Here is a 16,492-nt window from a genome sequence, read left to right as displayed (position 1 = left end):
TGGTAGCAGGATGAACTGTCAGAGTGTATATTTTGTCGCAGAGTTGCTGCAAGATGTTAACAGTGAAAAAGGTATTTAGAAATGAGTTATTTCAAGATGAAAAAGAAAACATACACGAAACATGGTTTCATTATGACCAGAATCGGTCTTGAGATATTTTTAACTTGATTTACAGTATTTGAGAGGTATGTCTTAACACCGATACTACAGTGCTTAAGTACTGCTCACGTATATGTTTCTAGGTTTATATTATGCATTTTATACGGTCAAATTACTTTTGAGCAACTAATAAGAAGCGCGAAACGGTATGCGTTTTAGTTTTGTTTTGTGCTGGAACCCGTGGATTGATTAGAGATATCAAGTACATACAAGTCATTTTTTAAATGTTGTAGTTCGTCTTGAAAAAATGTTACGAGTACATCATCTATCAACAATTACACAGGTTCTGTTTCCATATTGCGGATTTTGGTTACGTAATATTATTTTCTAGATTTCACGTTGTGAATATATGATTTGGGCAAACAGAAACGCAAAGAAGTTCATTATTGGTTGTTGTTTTTTTTTTGCAGTTTTATCTAGAACAAGCGATGCTTAAACCTTTGTCTGATTCTTGTGAAACTACCCACACGACAGTTACAGTACCTAGGAGTTGACTTCAGTGATGTCACTGATGGGATGTTTCTAAAAATCCATGGTCTGTGATTGAAACCTGTAAAACCGGTTTAATTCGTCACAGCCAGCACTCTTCAGGTGTGAGGGTCTTCTGCTCAGAATGAAACGCTAAAATGTTTGTGTATATTCTAATGGTAGTGGGGGCAGGGTGTGTGGGAACAGGTTTGGTTGAAATTGCATTGGAGATCTATGTTCTTCACACCTGAAACATTTTCTCTGAAAGCATTTTCTCTGAAAGCATTTTCTTCGCAGTTTAACCGATTTTGTTACAGCATGTTACAGTTTACTATTATTAACCATATTAATTTTAAGTGCTTAATGTAAAATCTTGTAAAATATATTTTCATTGTTCAAATATACATTAAGTCTGACTATCATATAATAAGTTAAATACAAAACTAAAGAAAAATAGGGTTAAATATAATTCAAAATATTTTGCTAACAATGTTAACTGTTTATGAATAATAAAATGTATTAACTAAGGAGTAGGATGGCACAGTTGTTAGTATGTTTTTTGTTTTGTTTCTTTTTCATAAATACAACAGTAGTACCTGATGTCTCAGTGGCTTTCAAAATTAAATTATGCATGCAAACCTGTGAACTAGAAAGATAACTAAGATATCCATCCATTTATAATGGTGGCGAAGTGGTTAGCATTGCTATCTTGCAGCACTGGGGTCCTAGGTTCAATTCCTGCCATCCTGTGTGTGTGGGGTTTACATGTTCTCTCTGGGTTACATGGTTTTTCTCCATATGTGTGATATGACTCCCTCTCGCACTCCAAAACATACTGGTAAGTTCATTGGTTTATGGGAAAACTGGCTCTGGTGTGTGTGTGTTTGTGTCTGTCTGTCCTGTGATGGACTGGCGCGATGTCCAGGGTGTATTCTGCCTTGTGTCCGTTGCTTACTGGGATAGGCTCCAAATCCTCTGTACTGGATAAAGAGATTAGAAATGGAAGTAAAGGCACTGTGCGGATGGAACTATACACGGTGTTAGAAACCCACTATGAAATGGCAGCATCTCACTGAGAATAAAATATTTTATAGTGCTGGCTTAAGGAAACAGCCTTTCCACCTCTCTTGCACATCAGTATCCATACCTAGTTATTTAAACAAATTGCCTCTAATTATAAACATCTTAATATGCTGGCTCTGTGGATCCGCATCAGCTATGTTTGCCCATTCCTTCAATTCATGTGCATCCAACACACAGTTCAACGCTAGCAACTACACAAAATCTAAAATATGAGCTCTACTTGCCACTTACAATACCAACAGTACCAGCTAACTTTAGTAGTGACATTTTCATGGATCTTTTTAACAATAAAATTTACAACATCAGACTTCAGACACAATTAAACAGGCCTCAAAAAAGTCTGGTACAAACATTTTCAGCATGGAATAAACCGTTACTTTAATGGTATAAACCTTAAATGGATTCATATTCTCAATAAGATTTGGTGCTCAATAACATGACTTAGAAAATGACAGAAGACATACGTATCATGCTTATCCTTCTATTTTTCATAATCCTAAACGCCTTAAGGCAGTTACATTTTCTCTGTTCTGACCTGGAGTTACAGAGAAATTTAAATTCTAATAAGAGATTTGTAATGAGGAAAGTCATACCAATCACTCATACAATACCAGGATTTGCAATTACAATACAAATACTTTCTTTCTGTATGTGTTTATTTTGCAGTTTGAGTCTATGGCATTCCTTTGGGGGTCTATACTCCAAGGCATGACTTTTTTATGGGAACATGACATTTTTTTAAACATATATTTTTGTGGTAGTAGAGCGCAAAACATCAGTATTTACTGCTATTAATCACTGTACGATTTATAGTTGAAATCTGAGCCTAGATATAAAGTTAGATATAAAGTTAAAATCTCGACAAAGCAATGTAGGAAATACAGAGAAAATAAATCCTTTCTGACATCTAAAATCAGTTTCGATCAAGGTCTCTAAAACGAACAAGAAAAAGAGGATTTTTGGAGGGCAATTACGCTGTGTTTATATAGAATAAGTGATTTATGAGCAATCTAATTTCTTGTTCGTTTAAAACAGTGAAATGTCAGCTGCAAAAGATCACACCAGAAACAGCACTCTCTCTGCCTGTCATAGACGTTCAGGAAAGGCTGAATGAAGTCATGTCAAGTACAATAATTCGGTGATCAATAATAACAGTTGTATTATATCCATGGAAATATATTCATTATATGCCAGCGAACCTCACCGTGCCAGGCCACCACTGCGTCACAACACACAGCTGCCAGTGCACCTCTACATACCCAACCACCACTGCATCACACAGCTGCCAGCGCACCTCACCGTTCCAGGCCACCACTGCGTCACATAGCTGCAAGCGCACCTCACCGTGCCAGGCCACCACTGCATCATACAGCTGCCAGGGCACCTCACCGTGTCAGGCCACCACTGCGTAACACCACATAGCTGCCAGCGCACCTCACCATGCCAGGCCATCACTGAGTCAGAGATTAAATAAAACCTCACTCGCACCAAACAAATTTATATTTCTAAATATCACAACATGATCAAATTTAAGTCATTTTAATAACCATGAATAGTCACCTAGGCGTTACAATATAAACATTTATATTGATTTAAATAACGTTTTGATTTAAATCGCAAATGCGGGTTTAAATATATGTGTTTTTTGATTCACAATCAGACAAATGCAACATAAATTGATATTTTTGTCTTCTAAGTATCTTAATAAACTTTCAGCATAGCTTTCTCCCCGTTTAGATTTATTTTGGGATCAAACGTGGAAAGATTAGATTGTAATCGTTTTCATTTTTTAAATACATTTTAGAAAAGTGTAATCTATACTAAAAAGCTGTACACCACCTGCTATAAATATACATATTGTAATACTTTCGGGTTCGAATAGGACAGACACAAGAACTTAGACTTGCGGAGTTAAAGCAAGTAAAGCCTTGATTTTATATATCACCTTTAAAAGTGGCATCTCAAAGCAAAGTAAATACCCAACACTGATTGTACCCATCTGTCATGCTAATAAAGCAGCTTGAATTGAATTGAGAGGGGGGGGGGGTATATTTGCTTTGTGTATAAAGTACATTGTGAATGTTTTCACAGCCTTCACTTTGTAGTTTTTATGCCATTTTTTGACCACGCACGAATATTCCTATGTCCGTATCTTCACAAGGGAATCAGTGCGAATTTTAATACTAATTAAATGACCGCGGGCACTTTCCACCCCCTCTACATTCTCAGAGTAGAACAGACTAATCTTCTAATGAAAGACGGTCCACCCCCCACGGACAGGAAAAGTGCCCACAGGCACTTAAACTTAATATGGTCAGTAACAGTAAACAGTAACATGGTCAGAAGGAGCACGTACAAACGTTTCCGAAATAACCAGATGTTAGACTCTGATGCTTAAAATGTTTAGGGAGAAAGTGGAATACTGGTGTGTATTTTTTCTTTAAACTACCAATACCAGCCATATACAGTCTGTAACGTAGGGATTTCTATATGTCTTTATTTAGTGGTTACATTAGTGACAAAGGCTAAACTTTTAGCTTCAGTAACGTGTACATATCTCCCCTTTTTATAAAACGACATGGTTGAAAATTGTTCCAGAGCCACTGTTGTTTCATCAGTGAAAAGTACATCATGAAATGCCTCTCCCTGTTCAATCCACTGGAAAAAAGAAAAGGAGCATAAAGCTTCTGATGGTCATAAACGATATTCATTTAGATGCAGCATCAGAGGTATGTTTTTAACTGCACTGCATTGGAGAGAATACCATAGTGTGTTTTTTTTTTTTACTCCCTGGCGGAAACTGGCTTCCAGAAGAATCAGTATGGCTCAGAGATTAAATAAAACTTCACTCACACCAAACAAATGTATATTTCTAAATACCACAACATGATCGAATTTAAGTCATTTTAATAACAATGAATAGTCACCTATGCGTTACAATATAAACATTTATATTGATTTAAATCGCGTTTAAATCACCTTTATTTAAAACCCATAAATAAAGCTGATACTGTTTAGACTTTTAATTATTTAAAACTGTATTAAAGCAGCACGATACACAATGCAACGTAAATCGCTCTCTTTGTCTTCTGTGTAATAATGTTCACCTCTCTGTCCAGCAAATTTACAATAGTAATAATAATGAACTTTATTGTATATGGCGCCTTTAAAGGTGGCTCCTCAAAGCGCTTTACAGGTTAAAAACAGTACTGTTAGGCTGGGAAAACGGTTGAACCGGTTTCACGGGTATTTTCAAAGTAGGAGGCGAGATTTCCAGCGAAAGACACCTTCCCCCCCTCAAAAACCCAGTAAGTACAGTACTTACTAGTTAAAGGCTAGGCTCCTCAATGAAATCGCTTTAACATGCTAATGCGTTGGTGTAACAGTCCGGGCGTGGCAAGCTTCTAATTTCAACCCGACTACGGCGAAAGGAACCCTTCTTTCATTAGAAGACAATGAACATATTTTAGCCCTGAATGAATTAATAGCAAACATGGTTTACATAAAAGACATTTTTCCAAGAAAGTTTAGCCTTTGTCACTAATGAAACCACTAAATAAAGACATAAATATAAAAATCTTAAGATTTTTGAAATACATGACTTTGCTAAAATTTATTTGAAAATAAAAACAATTACAACCGCCAGGGGAGAGAGAGAACAGGGGAGGGATGTTGGTTTTGCATAAGGGGCTATGGAAATTTGGTCTGTTTGGGAATGTGTAGTTACATGTTCTGGTTGTTTGTGAATTATCGTTGTTGAGTATGGAGTGTTGAGGTATTGATTTTGTGTAATGCTTTATGTTGAAAATTGAGGTGGATTTTGTTTATGATAAACAGGATAAACTGGGATGGGAGGAAGGTTTGGTTTTGCATAAGGGACGGGATTATGATAATTGGAGGAATTTGCGAGAGTAAAATTGTTTGATATATTTGATTTTGTATTGTGGTTGTTATCTATGTTTTTGGTTGGTATTATGTTTATATGGTTGTTTTTGTTGGTTGGTTGTTATTATGGTTATTAATAATACGATCTATAGTTGAAATCTGAGCCTAAATAAAAAGAAAAAGCAAGTGATTAGGTTTATGAGCAATCTAATTACTTATTCGTTTAAAACGCTATATAAAATAAAGTTTATTATTAATTTGCTGGACAGGGCGGTGAACATTATTATGCATAAGACAAAGATAACGATCCTGATCAGTTTAGAAATCTGTGTACGCTGTAAGGTTTTTACTTCTTAAACTTTTAAAATACACGTTTTGAATAGAAAGAAATCCTCTTCCTGGTACAGTATGTATAGCAAACCAGCACGTCTTTTTTTCTCCAATCAGAGGCGTGTCAGATGGTGTCAGCCAATCACCATTCTGAAGCCCTACCATAATCTCTGGTATGGGGAGACCCCAGAATTCTGTCCCATAGTTTAGACAGATGATAGATACTTTTATTGATCCCGTGAGGGAAATAAAGTATATCATTTTCATTTTAGGAAATTATTAAACGCTCAGTTAAAAGCAAAGGAGATTGTCTGTTATAGTGGACATAAAAACAAGAGTTCGCTGGCATTATATCCTGGAAGACACAGACCGGCGCCAGACCGGTAAAATGTCTGATGAACTAGGGATTGGACAGTTTCCAGGTGCTTGTACAATCGATGGAAATGTTCAAATAAATGTGCAAAAGAAATAAACAAAATAATCATTTATTTCTTTATCATATTGGGTAGCTAATGTCCTCTCTTTGCTAGTTAGTGGCTGTGTTTCTGCGTTGGGTAGCAACGGGTGACTGTTCTCAGGCGGAAGATGTAAACAGCTTAATGTTCGTGTTAAATAATTTTTTTAAATTAAAATTCATTCCATACAGCAATCGCATATTTGGGTACCGTTTCATAAAACTTTCATGCTTAAAATGTTTAGGGAGAAATGGAAGACTGGTGTGTATTTTTTCTTTCAACTACCAAGACCAGCCATACACAGTACAGTTTACATACATACAGTAATGTTTATGTTCCTAAATTAATATCGTTTATGCTCCTCTTCTTTTTATGCTCAGCTACTAAAATTTCCCTTTAGTGGTAAAATTCCATATAAATATTCAAAACTAAGCGGATTAAAATGTGCACAGTAAAGACATTAAATGATTAAATCTTTGCACTACCAACCAATGCACCACGAGTGCCCCTGTCGGTCATTTTGGCCAGCCAATCACTTACCGCGGTGCCCTCCGGTTCCCTGCGGTGGCTTGTGGGTAGGTTACTGTACCGCGGGTTTTTACCGCGTATTTTGAATAGCTGCATCTGTACTTAATTGGCTTTATGATTTGGTATTGATTTTGTATTGTTGTATTATTAACTTTGTGCTTTCTGTGTTTTTAACGTATTGTGGACTTATTTTTTAAACAAATGCTTACAAAGGCAGACACGGCACACATCTGTTTATACCAGCGGTGAATTGTACATTTTTATTAAGTACAATCTACTGTGCATTTTTGGGAGTATAACAGGTGCGATATAAAGTGGCAAAAATCTGAAAGGGGAAAATACCCCAGACTGCGTGTAAAGCCCTTGTTGTGGCTGTTGTTTTATTTTTAGATAAAAATGGCGTAGTGTGCACGAAATGTTGCAGAAACACAATCTAATATTTTAATAACTGTTATTTTAATAATTTGATAAGTATGAGGCCCCAGATCAAAATCTTCGGTTCTGATTTTTTAAACATGATATCTTCCCTTCCTCTCGATGTGAGCAATTGTTTTTTTTTCACATTGCGATCCAAAGAGCCTCAGACGCACAGTCTAACAGTAACCAAACCAGAATGGATTCTGCTGGGAGCCGGACTGAGCTCATTCTCACTCCCTGTGTTGAAAACAGAATTATCTCTTCCCCGAACATCGTCTACAGATCACTTGTGTGCTTTTAACCTTCTCGCAGCTACAGGCGAGACTGAAGCTGGAGATGTGAAGGCACCCGCTGGTGCATCTTCTCCAAATTTCACTTCTCTTTTTTTTTTAAAGTAGATATAGCCCTGAAAAAAGCATTAGCTTTATCAGTTTTTACATTAATCGATTTTGAAACAAATATTATATTTTTATTGCAATTTACATAATAATAATAATAATTATTATTATTATCATCATCACTTACACTTATATAGCGCTTTTCTGGACACTCCACTCAAAGTGCTTTACAGGTAATGGGGAATCCCACTACCGCCACCAATGTGCAGCCCCACCTTGATGATGCAACGGCAGCCATACTGTGCCAAAATGCTCACCACACATCAACAATCAGTGGGGAGGAGAGCAGAGTAATGAAGCCAGTTCATAGATTTTTTTAGGGATTATTAGGAGGCCATGACTGGTAAGGGCCATTGGAAAATTGGGCCAGGATGCTGGGGTTACACCCCTACTCTTTCAAGAGATGACCTGGGATTTTTAAAGGCCAGAGAGAGTCAGGACCTCAGTTTTACTTATCAGCCGACGGACGGCACCTGTTTACAGTTTAGTGTCCCCGTCATTATACTGGGGCATTAGGACCCACATGGACCACAGGGTGAGCGCCCAGCGACAGAAACCAGATGGTACTGTGTGTCGGGCTCGGCTGCAAGCAGGACAATGATGTCACGGGGACAAAGTAGAAAAAATCTAAACGGTTCTATAAAAGACCTGTGTCAACTGTCGGTTCGCAGTCTGGACTCTAAATCCATCGATCTGATTTCAAATCTCTCTAACACCTGAGCTGTGGCTTCTTTTGAGTAGTTATTCAGGAGAACATTATGTTAATCGTATAGATGAATTGTTTAATATATTCAGGTGGATAGCTACTTCAGCATGCATATCTGCAAAGAAACAAGTAATATTGTAGGTTTAATCCATGCTGAAAAGAGAAGAGAGAAAACAAACCTGAAGAATTTTTCATAGCTGAAACATTGTGTTTTCTCTCTTCTCTTTTCAGCATGGAATAAACCTATTACTTGTTCCTTTAATATATTGTTCGGTTGAATTCAAAATGCTTTACTACTACAAGAGAGGATTATAGTATGGAGGATGAGACAAATTTATGATTTCTTGGAAGAAAATGGTTTTTCTTTGCATTCGAAATGAATCAAAACTTTTGTGTGACACACAAACCCTTTGTCTTTTTTAAAGATATCATATTTTTTAACAGACAAGTATAGAAAAAGTTTTTTTTTTACTTAGAAATTTTGGATGGGGGTGATGCATTACTAGTAGTGGCACTGAGGTCACTATGGTGCTGTTGAGCACCATAAGGTTAGGGCCAGTGGTGTAATGTATAATGCATCTGACTTTGGATCAGAAGATTGTAGGTTTGACTCCTGTCTGACTCATGTTGCTTTTAAACCAGTAGTAGATTTTCTTTATGTAAATTAACTGCAGCTGAAAGCTATAGAAAACACGTTGGGTAAATTGCAATGAACTGTCGAACTGTTTTGCACGAAGCTGCAGACTACTTAACACGGTACTGTCTGAAGATCAGCTCCTGCTCTGAGCTCAATAGCAATGCAAAACTGTGCGTAACAAAGCTGGCGAGGAGCTGAACTTGTGCTAAATAGTCTGTTCGGTGATGAGGGTTCAGTACTGGCGTTGTTCTAATTAGCACGAACTGCACACCTGAATCAGACAATTTCAAATAGTCTGATCAGTGTAGGACAAGTTAATGAAGAATTTTTACTTTGTCTGTCTCTTGTTTGTATATAAATGAATGTCTCTGACAACTTAATGTTAGTTTTTAATTTAGTTTTACGATGTAGGTCAGGCGTTGACATATGCACAAACACACGAAATGTCTCACTCCTGATTCAGCTCATGAAGCAATACGAGTGAAGCAATTCCTCCTGCTTCTCGTACAACCATATCAGAACAGAAGCCCGTGTCACCCAGCTCTGATTCAAGAGCGACTCACATCTTGACAGGGTGCTTGGCATGAAGGGGGGGTACTGTCACGCCCTCTGCAGCCAGAGGGCGCTCCTTCTCTGTCCTGTCCCTAGTTTCCAGCCTGCTGTCCTTCCTGTCCCTCTCTTTCCCTTGGGCTATATATTTCCGGGTCTTGCACTCTGTCATTGCTCCGCATTGACGTTTGGATGTCCTGAGACCCGCCTAGCACCAGGGCGCCCCACGTCCGCTCCCTGAGGGCATAGGTTTCTATACGGCATTCCTGAACTCTTTGCACTAATGAGCCCGGGCCTTTTTTCCGTCTCGCCGCTACGCATATGGGTCCTTTTCCGCTCTCCTACTCCCCATGGTTAGTCCCTTTGGACGTCCGTGACAGGTGCCCCTTTGGAATAGTTTTCAGAAAATGTGAGAAAAGGAAAGTTATGTACAGTAAGCTCTCACACACAGCTCTCAAACACAGCATTAGAGATTGGAATCTGATTGTAAAAAAAAAAACTGCCCGTCTCCCCGCCATTTAACGTTGCTGTTGTTTTTATTTTACATATTGTTAGCATTTTAATGAATTGTTAAAAGATTTATACACAAATCGCTAAATATGAAACGTAAAAACCCAACTGTAAGCAATTGACCATTCATATTCCTGAATTTTAAATACCTATGTTTATCTGTGTCCAAGTGCCTGGTGCAGCTATTTTGAAAGCATACCTCAAGGAGGACTTTACACGCAGTCTGGGGTATTTTCTCCTTTTACATTTTTGCGATTTTATATCGAACTTCGTATACTCCCAAAAGTGCACAGTAGCTTGTACTGTGTGCCCTGTTTGCCTTTGTAAGCATTTTTTTAAAAAATAAATTCACAATATGATAAAAACAGAGAAAGCACAAACTTAATAATATAACGATTCAAAATCAAAACCAAATCATAAAGAAAAAGAGTCAATTTCCACCTGCACTGATATCCCTTCAAATGTTTTATAAGAACTATTGACGTTTATAGAGAAGAAGCCTGGTCCATTTCTTCTACTAAACGAGACTATGGGAGTGAGTATTTTGATGTCGAACTGGGATTTAAATAAAGAGGAACACTACACTACATACCGGGGTAAAGTTAGCTCGAAGTTCGAAAACGATTTTGGCACGCCTGTACGCTTTCACGAAACCTCTTAGAGTTGCGAGAATGCTTGTTTTGTGTATAAAATACATTGTGGATGCTTTCTCAGCCTTTACTTTTTCGATTTTATGACATTTTTTTGACCATGCACGAATATTCTTTTGTCCATATCTTCGCAATGGAAGCACAGAACGCCGTCACACCAAATGCATTTTAAAGACCACGACTTGTGGATTTTTCAACAGCCTTTACATCAAACTATCAGTGAGCTAATTATCTTTTTTTAAACCTCCGGTATTTCATCGATGCGTAATTACGCACGAACTGGAACCCGGGGGACCGCTGTGTGCACACGTTCACAACGCGAGAAATACTGTTCAATACGGCTTCATGCGAAAAACCCGTATATGACCATAGGAAGCAGAACAGCGCAGTCTCCCATTACCCAGACTGTAAGCACGGGAATAAAGCTTTGAAACCCTTCCTTTACGCCCTGTTTTCATTCAACTATAAGTTGTCAACTATATTCACAATACTACTGACAGCAGGAAGATTAAAATATTCTTTTCTCAGCAGCTTATTAAAAACAGCTCCCATGATGTTCAAACCGATTTTTTACACAGAACACTGACACAGCTTTGCATTCTGAATCTCTTTTTCTCATGCTTTTATTTAATATGGCACAATGCACTGGGATAGGGGTATTCTGTTCACAAACCAATAGCATTTAAACCACAGCACCCACAATGCAGCAAGTGTTTTGCACACTAAGCAGGTCCTCTGACTTTTCCCAGCTTTGTTTTGGGTTGTGGAACCTTTCTTTATATTTTTTAGGATTTTCTGAAGATAACACTACAGGTAATACACTGGGACAGGTGGGTCATCTTCATGGCTCAATAGCATTTCAAATACAGCACCCACACTGTTGAAACCAAGTGTTTTACACACCAGACAGGCCCCCTAACTTTATATAACCTTGCTGTGGCTGTGGCCCCTTTCTTTAATTTTTTATGATTTTTTGAAGATAACACTACAGGTAATACACTGGGATAGGTGGGTCGTCTTCATGGCTCAATAGCATTTCAAATACAGCACCCACACTGCTGAAACCAAGTGTTTTACACACCAGACAGGCCCCAGAACCTCGTACAACCTTACTGTAGCTGTGGCTCCTTTCTTTATTTTGTAATGAGTTTCTGAAGATAACACTACAGGTAATACACTGGGATAGGTGGGTCATCTTCATGGCTCAATAGCATTTCAAATACAGCACCCACACTGTTGAAACCAAGTGTTTTACACACCAGACAGGCCCCCTAACTTTATATAACCTTGCTGTGGCTGTGGCCCCTTTCTTTAATTTTTTATGATTTTTTTAAGATAACACTACAGGTAATACACTGGGATAGGTGGGTCCTACACAACATTACTATCGACTAGATGAGTCTTCTGTTCTATCTCCGATTCTTTCCGCACATTCCTGCTATTTCACCACCGTTATTGTAGGATAACAGCCACAGACACGAGAAGATATACTATTCCGAACAAATGTCTTAAATAATCAAGTTGAAAAGGGTGACAATAAGTTTTTGTTTCTTTAACGTAACCTAACTTTTGCCTGTAAAGTTCACATTATTTTCTGTAGCTGCAAATCCCCAATATTTCTGCTTTCTCCCGAGAAACACAAGCGTGGAGTCAAATCATATTAAATAACACAACACATCTATTAATTTAACACCCAGATGTGACAGAACACATGTAAGACTTACACACAGCTTTTAATATGATATAGTGAATTTGCAGGTATCCTGGGGAGGGAAGAGAACTGATATTAAGGAAATACATATTTAAAGGGGGTGTAAGTCTTAAATGTGTTTTGTCACATCTGGGTGTTAACTGAACAATTTTCTAGCATTATTTATTGTGTTTTGACTCTATACTTGTGTTTCTCAGGAGACAGCAGAAATATTGATGTTTACATTTATATTCACATTCCCGGTGATATTGACTTAGGTACTCCACTATTTACTTGTAGTTTGACTCGTGTCAAAAGTTGAAAATCTCTCCAAACATCAAGATGGCTAAGGACGTGCAAAGAAACTCAATCACATTTAGAGAAGGTAATGGTTAGATCGGATTAATTCGAAGTGTGTCTCTGGGTGCGTTTGATCTACGAACATTGTGTTTAACTGAAGCACACCCTGACTGAGTGTGCCATAGAAACTGACACATGTCATATTTTTCCACATTCACAGATTTTTGGCTAAAGTAAAAAAAAAATAGTTTTCATTTTCTTGCCAGCTGGCAGTAATTCTTTTGAACTGATAACAAAGACAAGCATTTTAGCTTTCGCAATGTGTGGAGTTCTTGAAAAACAAGTTGTGCCAAAAACGAAATAAACACCTCCATTAAACTTAATGCAGAAGCATGTTGTCTATAACAATAAACATGCAAGAAGACAGGAAGAAAGGCACCGCTGGGATTTAAACCCAGGATCTCCTGTTTACTAAAGAGGCGCTTTAACCATCTAAGCCACGACACCAGCAGAACTCTCTTCTTTTACTGCCACTTGGACACACCGCTCTGAGACACCTGCGTTCAGTAAGCCCTGAGTCTGCTGGCTGAGCAAAGCTGCCTCCTTTACACGGAACAGGAGCCCCGACTGTAAGAGAAACGAAGAGAAATGGCTTTTATTGGGCACTTTTCATGTCCAATGCTCTTGACATCTCCCAAGGGCGGCAGAGTTCATTTACCACACTTTTCCTTTCTTTCTTCTTTCTGTACTCTTTGATGAAACAAAACGAGAAATCATGTAAGGGAAAATGTCTTTTTTTCATGGAGAAAACATGCACAAGGAAATGTTGTGTTTAGAAGAAGTGAGTTAACATGAAAAGTGACCTAATTTACCGGAGCAAATGCTCACCTAGCAAGATCTGCTTTACTACAAGAGAGAAGTAGAGTGAAAGACGTGATCATTTCACGCCGCTGTGGAACGAAACGCTTTTGTCTTGGAATTCTAAATCAATTAGAAATTCAGAGCGACATAAAGGCTTTGTCTGCTTAAAAATGATGATTTTTTAAAACTAAAAAAAATGTAGAAAACACGTTTCTCACTTAGAAATTTAAGATGGGGGTGGGGTATTACTGGTAGCGGCACTGAACTCACCATGGTGCAATTAATTTACGTGACGGGCTAGTGGTTTAATGGATAACGCGTCTGATTTCGGTTTATAAGATTGTCGATTCGACTTCTACCGGGGCTGTGTGATTCAAATCAGGCTCCTCAGAAATAGATGTCTGTTATGTAAATGAAGCCCACCTGAAAGCAAACGTTGGGTCTGGGTTCCTTTCTTTCCTGCATGAAATAGCAAATCGTTACAAAAAAAAAAAACACCAACTAATGTCCAATAGTCCAATAGTTAGTCATTTAAGTAAACATGAATATACTGTAAGGTCTTGGTACATGGGAGTGGATTTCAACCACAATTAAAAGAAGGGCAAATTATAATTACAGGCTTCAGACACTTTTTCATACAAAAGTGAACAAACACTCCCTAACTTTCAGGTTTCCTTGAACCTGTAACAGAAAAGAGGTTTGAAACTTCCATTCTCTGATGTCACTGTCTCTAAAGACGGACGTGATGTTTCGCGGATGTGCAGTGTGCCTTTTCTCTTGTCGTGTTCAAGATGAAATGCTGCATAAGATCCTGACTGGGTATTCTGTACTGTTCTGTTATTTCATTCGGATTACCTAGGTGGTGTACAGCTAAAACCCGACTGCGTGGTGTAAATTCCGGGTTCGGCACCAGCAGCACCTGCAAACACATTAGCTGACCTCGACATGATTTGAACACGCAACCTTCTGATCTGGAGTCAGACGCGCTACCGTTGCGCCACGAGGTCACTTGCAACAAGTGCTTTTAATTTACCCAAAGAGAAAAATCAGCGTCCCTGAAAAAGATGTTTTCATTCTCTCCTGTGAGGAGCGCCGCTCTTCCAACGAGGGTCTCTTCTTCCCAGACCACAGATTATTCTTCCCGCCCGGCTCTCTCACGGAGAGCAGACACACCATCTCCACTAATGTGTTTACTACATCTATAGATCTGACCCCCTACAGCCCCGATATTCCTGGACAGGATATTTACCACCAACCTGGTGAACTTCTCATCTTGACCTCTCCCAGGAGGAACACAATTAACACAGAATCCTCTCTCCATTTAGCAAATAACACAAAACACTGTTTACCTGTCAAGACAGAAAACCAGGCTGCTCCAGGTGAGGCTTAAACTCACAACCTCGGCATGAGTCCACTGAATATGTCATTTTACATGGCCTGAACCAGGAAAGAGATTGGAAGTCAAGAAGTTATGGTTTTGTTTTAATACTTGCCTACTCTTTTAATTTTTCGGTCAAATCTTTTATTTGGGAGTACTTTCAATGGATGTTAATCTTTGTCCCGATGCACGATTCTGGGCCATGGTGTGTCTTGAATAATGTTCTTATAGGCTTCAGTTTGGAAAAGTGCGGTCTTCAGAAGCTACCGTAACCGCTAATGGATACATAACACTTAATGCAAAAGCAACGTTCGGGTTTGAAAAAAAAATATTACTTGCTATGAATACAAACACTGTTACAGGAGGCGTGTTAGGGCTATTTTAGCTTAGATCATCAATTCATCTTACATTTCTTCTCCATCTATATCAACAGCGTCATCGCTACTGAGCGCTAAAGGCAGGTCCTGGCAATACAATCTTCTTTAGAAAACATTTTTAAAACTATTTCCACTACCATACATAAAGTAAAAGATACCGATTGCACGCACCTAATAAAATCTCTTATCCAGGGACGTTGTAGCTAGATGCAAATTCCAATTGAAAATGTATCAGCTTTAAAATTTTCTTTTGGATCCACAGGACGATCAGCATGAGACTCAAAATATACCTGTGTTTGATTGAACAGCATAGATTGTACAGCATGTATGTTTACATTTATGTTAAAATTAAGGTAAATATATCAAAATATCAACATCCAACTTCACAGTGCTAACGTACTGTAACAGTGCTTGTCAAATTCTCAAACAAATCTGCGTTGTATTTCTAAACGCTTTTAGCAGAGGACGCAACAGGAGTATAAATGATATCTCCGGCCAGCCATTCAAAGATACTTTTCCAAGGGTGAATATGGATTTCTGGGGAGTTGCGGTGTTGATCACTATTGGACTTCCCCGGTCTCAAGTGTTGTTGTTGGACACGGGCAAAAGACTCGCATTTTCTGCAAATATAAAGAGGGTTAAGGTTTCGGCTTTAGAGGAGACAGTGTTTACATTGACAATAATAAGAAGATCGTCCTGGGTGGGTTTGAACCACCAACCTTTCAGTTAACAGCCGACCGTGCTCACCGATTGCGCCACAGAGACTGATGAGAGAGGCTTTTCTCCATTCGCACCTTTCCGGTCAAAAAATAAACATTGTTGCATTTTCTTGCCAGTCGGCAATATTCCTACTGCTCTGATAGCCAAGAATTACATTTCATTTTTCACAAGCTGTATGAATTTCTTGAAAAACAAGTTGTTGCAGAAAGGAAATGCATTCATGCTTTAAACTAAATCAAGCCCTATGCGGTTGTCCAAGATGGTAGTTTCTGCACAAAAAGACAGGAAGAAAGGCACAGCTGGGATGTGGAGCCCGGATCTCCAGTTAACGAGACAGGTACTTAAACCGACTCAGCTACGGTGCCGGCAGAATTCTCCTCTTTTATAGCCG

The 16,492-nt window shown here is 38.5% G+C and overlaps 1 non-coding gene across 1 annotated transcript; it reads right to left on the bottom strand.

The window, feature by feature from the left end:
- Positions 1–14,561: 14,561 nt before the first annotated feature.
- On the bottom strand, positions 14,562–14,633 carry trnaw-cca (transfer RNA tryptophan (anticodon CCA)). The gene has a single exon. It is a non-coding gene; the product is annotated as a tRNA-Trp (tRNA).
- Positions 14,634–16,492: the final 1,859 nt, after the last annotated feature.

This window comes from Lepisosteus oculatus, chromosome 14, assembly GCF_040954835.1.
Source record: "Lepisosteus oculatus isolate fLepOcu1 chromosome 14, fLepOcu1.hap2, whole genome shotgun sequence".
Classification (NCBI taxonomy): Eukaryota; Metazoa; Chordata; class Actinopteri; order Semionotiformes; family Lepisosteidae; genus Lepisosteus; species Lepisosteus oculatus.
Note: the sequence above shows the minus strand (reverse complement) of the source record. Positions and strands in the feature narration are given on the sequence as shown.